Source organism: Columba livia, chromosome 2 (genome assembly GCF_036013475.1).
Source record: "Columba livia isolate bColLiv1 breed racing homer chromosome 2, bColLiv1.pat.W.v2, whole genome shotgun sequence".
Taxonomy (NCBI): Eukaryota; Metazoa; Chordata; class Aves; order Columbiformes; family Columbidae; genus Columba; species Columba livia.
This window is the reverse complement of record NC_088603.1, coordinates 137,198,475-137,206,549: the sequence shown is the minus strand read 5'-3', so window position 1 is coordinate 137,206,549 and position 8,075 is coordinate 137,198,475. Positions and strand designations below refer to the sequence as shown.

The 8,075-nt window shown below is 39.2% G+C and overlaps 1 long non-coding RNA gene across 1 annotated transcript; it reads left to right on the top strand.

Annotated features, from left to right (window-relative positions):
- The first annotated feature begins 555 nt into the window (after window positions 1-555).
- Window positions 556-7,495, top strand: LOC110355530 (uncharacterized). Its single transcript, XR_010470672.1, has 4 exons — window positions 556-694; window positions 1,030-1,088; window positions 2,735-2,848; window positions 5,894-7,495. It is a non-coding gene; the product is annotated as an uncharacterized LOC110355530 (long non-coding RNA).
- Window positions 7,496-8,075: the final 580 nt, after the last annotated feature.

Sequence of the window (8,075 nt, the reverse complement as noted above, 5' to 3'; positions counted from 1 at the left end):
TCTTAGCCAAAGAGCCTCTGTCTTGGCCACCAAGAAGTGTTGGCTCCATTACTGGCCACCACCCAGTAAGCCTTAAATGGCACAGACATGTGTGATGCCAGGCCTTGACGTTGATAATGGTCTCATTTATTACAAGAGGGCCTTCAAGGAAGGTGTGACAAACAGGTGGCAGCTGTCATGGGCTATAGTTAAGATAATAACATTTTCTTGAGCATTTTTTTCTTGAAAAGTCAAGCATAGGTAGTGGCATGTGCTGTTATGTAACTCAGAGAACAAAACAGGAAATACAGTGAAAATGTCCTTAGAAAGATATAGAAACTAATGTGACAGCTGAGAAAGTAAAAGCAACTGCTGAAGTGAGCCTCAAAGACAGGACTGGGAAGAAAGCTGAAAGGTGTCCAGAAGGAAGAAACAGTGAACTTTAAAATTAAAGGAGCTGAATCCACATGGGACCTTGCAGGTGACCGTTGCCAGGCCCCCAAGACTCCCAAGATGTTTGGGTAAGACATTGGTGAGATCTGTTACAAAACAGCACTTGGCTTTGCATAGTTGTGGATGTATCTTGTGAAATTAATCTATCTTTTGTGAAATTAATCTGTCTCTATCTCAGGTGTGATTTACCACTTCAGCAACAAGAGCTGATTCTGCTCTCAAAACCACTTGAGTTTGTGGAAAAATACAAAGTCAAAACAGAGTAAGTCATATCAGAATCTGAGCTGCATCAGCTCTACTAACTTTTATGGAATGAAGAGGACATTGTAAGTGGCACGAGTTTTCAGCATAGAATGCATTCATTTCAATTAATGTACTGGGAATGGACAGTTTACACCAATAAAGTACTTATCTACTTATTGGATGCACAAATGAATTATTACTCTCTCTTGTATTTAATTGTTTTCTGTCTGCTGTCGGTTTTACAGACTCTGATATACTGTTGGGGTTATGTCCCTTCTCAAATATAATTGAGATATCCATTAATATGTATTTTTCTTTTTCTTTAACTCATTAACTCTCTGTTTTGCCTTTTAGACCAATTTTTTCCTGGGATTGTTCCAGCATGGGTTTTCTGCAAGTTTCATCTTTGAAAGGTAATTTAGGGCTTTCATAGTGAAAATTCAGTTTCATTGCTTACAAAAGGCCTTGTTACATAAGAACAAAAAAAATTTACTGATATCCTAACCCTTTTTTTCCCCACTTTGGTTACTAAACAAGTCTTCTGTGGTTTATATAAGTTCAGAGATTCTTGAACTTCTTCCAGAACTGTGGTACATTTCCAGTGGGTATATATAACTCTATAACATCTAGAATGCAGCTGGATATGTTGGGTTTACACATACCCAGAGTCTAATGCATGCTACCTGTTTCAAAACCGTTTCTCTCTTTTGCCATAACTCTTACTAGATTGTTATACAATAAAGAGCCAGGTGCCAACAATCATAGCAGTGATGCCACAGCTAAATCTGCTTCAGATGAAAGTGCACCTGGCAGAAGTATTTCCCAGGACATGCAATAATTTAGCCTACAAATTCAAAAAATGCTTATTCTCTTGGTTAAATTACACCTAGAAGTCTAGTCAGATACATGAAGTAAACTTGGTAGATATGCCACAAAATGAATAAATTGGAGTCTCTGATCACTGATACAGATTTTACAGCCCTGGAGCTCCATGAATTCCAGTGGAGTTACTTTAAATTTATACCATCCAAGCATGAAAACGATTGGAATAATTTTTAAGAATTTTCTGTTATTCTCTGGGAAAATTTTTACAAATCTGTGTTCTCCTACAATTTTATCGAACTGCATGCAGTCATAACAGGTACGTGGCTTCTGTGCCTGTCCTGAACCCTGGTTTTCAGATTTTGGGGCTGGACAACTTTCTAAGCTCACTGAGTGAAAGGCTGTGTGCACTGCAGGAGGAATTTATTGCCTTTAGTTGACACAGAATTTCCCCACCTACTTCACGCTGTAACAACACAGGGTACCAAGGTAGTCTACCTTTTGTTAGAGCTTTTGTTGAATATTTACAATTTAGGCTTGGAATATAGCATTCAAAGCCTAAATGCTTATTTCTGTAAATGGATATAAATCAAACCTTATTCCTCAGAAATCACTCTCTTGAAGAGCCCATTTACTTCCATGGAATATAATAGGAGTTAACCTGAATTTAGGTGGTGAAAGTACACACCTTGTTAAAATTGGCTGGGGGAGTAGGTGACTTAGAGAATTAAGGAGTAAAGAAAACTTTGGAGGTCTGTTCAAATCCAGAATCTGGATGACTGAAAGTTTTTATAGTCACACAGCCATGAAACATTAGATCACCTTATGTCATTTCCTGCACAGGCTCATGCTAACAAGTGTTGTCTAATTAGGACTCCTGCTGGCATGTCCAGGAGCAAGGAAGAACTGGCTGGCAGACAGACTGGTTTAACTTCTCAAGCCTTATTGCCATCATTATGTCTGTGATTAAAGGTATATTTATAGACTACTGTGGGGAACCCTTCCCTGCCTTTGCCCACACTGTAGAGGAAGGGCAGTGCTTTTCTATCTGAATTTGATGGTTTTGCGGTTTTGCTTTAAACCTAAAAGCCAGTTTTTTGTTGTGTTCACAATAGGTGATAATAGGTCTTGAATGGTCTTAAGTTATCTAATGGCATAACTAGGAATTTTAAATTCAGAGATTATCCCAGTTCAAACTTCAGATAATTTTAACGTTTCATTTTTCAAACCCTTACAGAGTCTTCAAAAGTGTCTGCTTGCTTTATTACATTATGGGTAAACTTTCCATGTGAGGATGAAGTAAAAACGTGTTTTCAGAAATTGTGAACCCAATTCTTGAATAAAAGAGAATGTAAGTACAATAGTTATTTTTTTTTTTTCCATCATGATAAAGAACTAACTAAAACAAAAGAAAAATGGTTCTGCTTACATAATTGTAAGTAAGTGTAGTGTGGCTTGCTGTGATAGCCAGCAGTGACTGTGCTGTAGAGACATGCAGCCTCCCCTGGTGAGGATCTGGAACAATCGAGCTTCTACCCTTGGTTCTTCTTTGTTTCCAGCATCTGCTTGAGTAAAACACCTTGCAGCACAGAAAGTGGCCCTCTCCTGGGATGGCGTTAATGTTAGAGGAGTAGGATCAGCATATTTGATTTCACACCAACCTTTCCCCTCTCCCAGGATCACAGGGGCTCTGTGAATCAGGAGGCTCTGCTCTGCTGGGGTTGCCCTTTACTAGCAGATGTTCCCTTAGGTCTTAGGCCGGCAAATGTAAAATTGGAGTGGTACTAAGTGTTTTTTAATAGAGATGGAACTGAGAGTGGGGTAGAAATAGATCCAGAGTCAGGGAGTGAAAACTGATTTCTATGCAGCAGCTTTTCCTTAGCTACAACCAGCAGATCCTGGGCACAGCTGAGAGTATAAAAAGCTATAAACATGTTAATGCTGGTAATTTTGCCTGTTCTTTTGGCATTTAGCTTCCCTCTTGGAAGAAAGCCAGCTCATCTTTTGATTTTTTTGTGTTATAGATTCTCCTGAGATGCTACATCAGGTCAGGCTTTGTGATTTGTGTTAAAGTGGTGTAACTGAGAGTAAATCTATTAATTTATTTTAAAGTAGTAAGTAAGAATCTGAACCCTCACTGCTATTGCTGAGTCAGTAAACCGAGGTTAATAAATTGTGCCACTCTGTAGATTTTTTCTTCAAATAGGAACCCAGGAAAAGCATAAAGGTACTTGCACGATATTGAGTATGAGTAGATTCAATGTAATTTTGAACTTGCAGACTAGGTAATAGTGTGGAAAAAAAGAGACATGATAGGGGTTTTTTTTAATTGTAATTCTGAAGCTGGGTACTTAAAACTATTTTTGAGTGACTAAGTTTTGCTGTGAAAACCAACAGGTATCAATTGCAGATTAGGGTGATTTTGGAAAACAGGCTTGGCAACTGCACAAAGGTTATTTCTGCAAGAGTTATAAAAATGCATAAGATGCCTCTACACCAGAAGTGAGGCATCACAAAGGTGAGAAAGAAAATAAGCAAGCCAGGAATGAAAAAGTGTATAGTTTAACTGGAAAGTGAGTGGTCTAGGCATCTGCACACTGCAGCTGGAACTGATGGGCTACAAGCTATTGTACATATTGAGAAATATTCAAGATTATAAAGGTTCCTGCAACTTTTTTTTCTTTCTGTGAGTACTGTTAGAAAATTAAATTTCACAGCTGGATTGGAGAGAGAAGTAGATTTTCTCAGAGAGATAAATGTATGATGATGATGGGCTGAAAATTGTGTTGGTAACTATAAAACCGGGAGGAGAGACAGCCAACTGAGTGGCACAGTGTTGCAGGAGAGGCTAATAACTGGAAGGGTGTCAGTGACCAAGAGTTAAAAGAATGAAGCTAAACACTGTGTAACTTTTTTTTTAAAGCGACAACAACAACAACAAAAAGGAACCCCAAAACCAAACCTGCAGTGTCACCAATCCAGCTCTAAGACTGGGAGATTTCAGCATCGTAGATCAGAACAAGTGTAAATTAACAGATCCTGCCTTCCACAAATGCAATGTAAAATTTACCTATTTCTGTCGCCTGAGCCCAAACATAAAACAGGTGACTGCAGTGATTTTTGTTATTAGCTGTCGCAGTTGGTACAGGGTTTAGATGATGGCTCTGGTGCACTTGATGAGTGCTGATAAAAGTCACGTAAAAGACAGATGATGGGAGGAAGCGACTGGGTACTATTATACAACCATTTTGCCTCATAAAATAAAGGTGATATGAGTGTGATCTTTTTGACTGCTTACATAATTTGAATCTTGTTGTATGACTTGACTTAGAGAGCAGAAAAGGAGGCAGAAATTAAAACAGGAAGAGAAAAAATTAAAGGGAAAGGGGCATGAACAATCCAAGATGTAGGTCTAGCATTTTTCCTGCAAAATAAAGCAAATGAAATATCAATATGGCTTTTTGAAGGGCTTCAGAGACTTCCAAAAGTTACAGAAAGGCAGGGTTTTGATGAAGGTAATGGGATTCATTATTGCATGATTGTTGGGAAGCACTGCTGACTTTGCTTAAGTGCAGAATAGATAAAGATGTATATAAGAGTTTAAAGAGATCAGTATTCAAACAGTGACATGGGAGGGGTATTTGACTATCAAAATCTGTTAGGATTGTCCAGCTTTTCCAAATGCTACCTGTGACTAAAAGGAAAACGAGGAGGAAAATGTATTATAGGCAGTTTTATGCAGATGTCAGACTCTTTATTAGTAAGATCACTGAAACTAGAAGCATCTGCTTGGAATGGGAAATACATTTGAAATGACAGAGTTGTATTTTATTAGGACATCAGATGGAATATGGAGTCATTGTGGCTGAGGGTTAGGAAAAGACAAAGGAAAGAAAAGGTGGCAATTCTGAGTCAATATGGTAGAATGGAAATGCAATAGGGTGTTATTTAAATACAATAAAATAAAAAAACCCCACAGATCACATTCAAATCTTGGTTAATTTCAGAATTCTGTTATGAAAATCAGAATTTAGTCTCCTCTTTGAGCTACCATTTTTCATTCGAAGCCCACAGGCAAGCAGACCGAAGAATTCAAGTTAGTGACTCACTTGTCCAAAGCAGAAAGCAACTGCAGTAAAAAAGGGAAATATTTTATATTTATTTATTTGCTACAAATAAGTGTATGACAAGGTGTCACTATCAAAAGCCACTAAGGGAAATAGGAGGTTATGGATCTGTACACAAATTTCTCTCTTTGGCTATCACCATGCTTTAGTACAGCCTAGACAGCACAGAAATCTTCTGCCTCCCAAACATTACGTGACCCAGTAGGAAACATAGAGATAAAAAAGGCAAATGCTTTCACACTCTAACACTCTCTATCATTTTCTGGCAGTTGCAGGGGGAGAATTCTGGCTGTTTGGACTGTATTTGCTGCCTGAACCTCCATCCCTGTTTTGCCTAAGGAAAGATATAGCAGGTTGGATGGAAAAAACCTGTGGAGTGAACCTGAGCCACAAGCTGCCAGTTGGACTTTGAGGACTGGATTATTGAGAATGGCAAGTGATGCAAAGCGAAAAATATAGATAAATTCAGAATACTGCTTGGTGTGACAGAGGAAAGTTAAATCTCATAGTGAAAGTGTAATGATGGTGAACAACTAAGGAGCATAAGATATTGTGAAGATGCCTGGCATCCTAGTGATTAGAAAGGCAATATCTCCTGAAGTATTCTCACTTAAAATAGATTAGCTGTTTATTAGGTGTGGTGTATGCAGTTTGAGAAATGCACAGGAAGAATTACTTTTCTACTTCATAAGCTCATTCCCTTGTTATTCACTAACCTGTTGTCATCCCTACAGGCTCCAGCCCAGACCTCTCATTAATCACAGTTGGAGAGCTTTGTAGTTCTCACACCAGGGGAAGGAGCTGAGTTTGTAGTTCCCAGCAATCTTCTTTATGCTCCTCTATTCTTGACCAAACATCTTATTTCTGGTGGAGTGCGGATACCATCAGTGATAATGCTTGCATCTAAATGGGCAAAGAAACTTCAGCAATGGTGTTACTTAAATTTCTTTTGTAAACAAAAAGAGAAAAGCACATTTTTGCAAAACAGACAAGTGCAAAAATGCTGAAAGTTCTTCGGTGATGATACAAAGCAACATGCAGAACTAGGTACATTCTGCTCCCAGCTGCTCTGAAAGTCCTGGATGACAAAGTTCAATTCAAGTTGCTCTAGATTTTCACTAGTGCAAGGAAGAGCAAAATCTAGCACATTTTAAAAATCTTTTGCCTTCCTTATGATACCAAAATTTGAAGAGAAAAACATTCTGTTTTCATATCTTAGAAAATCCTGATTGTGCAGAATTCTGCATACAGAGCTGGAGCCTGGAGCACAGCAGGTGCAGATATATGCTTCTAATAATATTGGGATCTTAGATTTTTTTCTTGTTAATTGAACTAAATACTGTTAAAAGATTGTATCAGTATGTGTATAATACTGTTTCTTTAAAATACCTAGTGTTTCAAAGCAACAGTATTATTATGAGACCCTGCCTAAATACAGGATGTTTCAAAAAGATCCAGCATGTTACAATTACACAAAGATTTACAAAGGGTTCAATGAGTTATCAAGTTTTAGTGACCTTTTTATAAATGCTCTATGTTCCCTCCACGTGCTGTACGGACTATAAGAGTTTCATTAACGGGTGGTTTGTGGTTGCAAAGATATAGTGATTTCAAAATAGGTCCGTCTTTTTGAAACAGTCTGTAGAACTGGGATACAAACAGAAAATAAAATAAAACATGTATTTTTCTTGAAAGGTCTGCATTTTTTAAGCTCAGATCTGTGACCTTCCTAGAAAGGCATTTACAAAGACAATGGTAAATTGAGGATATTCCATGTTATAAGAGGTCAGTTCTTTCATTTGTATGACTGTTCCTCCAAAAACTTTTAAAAGTTTCACAATAAACTCAGTCAAGAGGCTTTTATATTAAAATCTAATGCTTTCTGTCACATCTTTTCCCGAAGACTGAGGACTGGGCAAACCATACCCGGAGGCAGGGCAGCAGAAGACATGTACAGTGACTGTCAGTGGAAGTGAATGACCGGTGGCTGCCCCGGCATGGGACGGAAGGAGGGCTTAGCTCAGGCTGGGGCATGCTCGCAGGGTTGCCTTGTTGTTCCCTGAAGATGTCCTTTGTGACCCCCCCATCTTTTCCTCTCCCTTTTCCTGGGGTGAGAGGCCGTGGCAGAGAGGATCAAGGCCAGTGGAAGACGGCAGAACCGGAGGCGGAGGCTGAAATGGGGCTGTTCGTGCCCTCCCAGCAGCAACTGGGCACAGAGCAAAAGCCGTGTCTTGCAGCTGCTCTGCACAGGGGGCTGCTTTCAGGTGCACCCTTGTGCACGCTGAGGTGGAAAGAAATGCCCTCACACGCAGACGAAGATGCCAGAGAGGACTTCTGCTCTGGTCCCTGGATCCTCTGGCAGTCTGCACAAGCAATGGCAATTTTTCTGCTCTCCAGACATTTATTTATTGAGTGGAGAGGAGGACTGAGCACTTCAGGACGGCAAAGCAG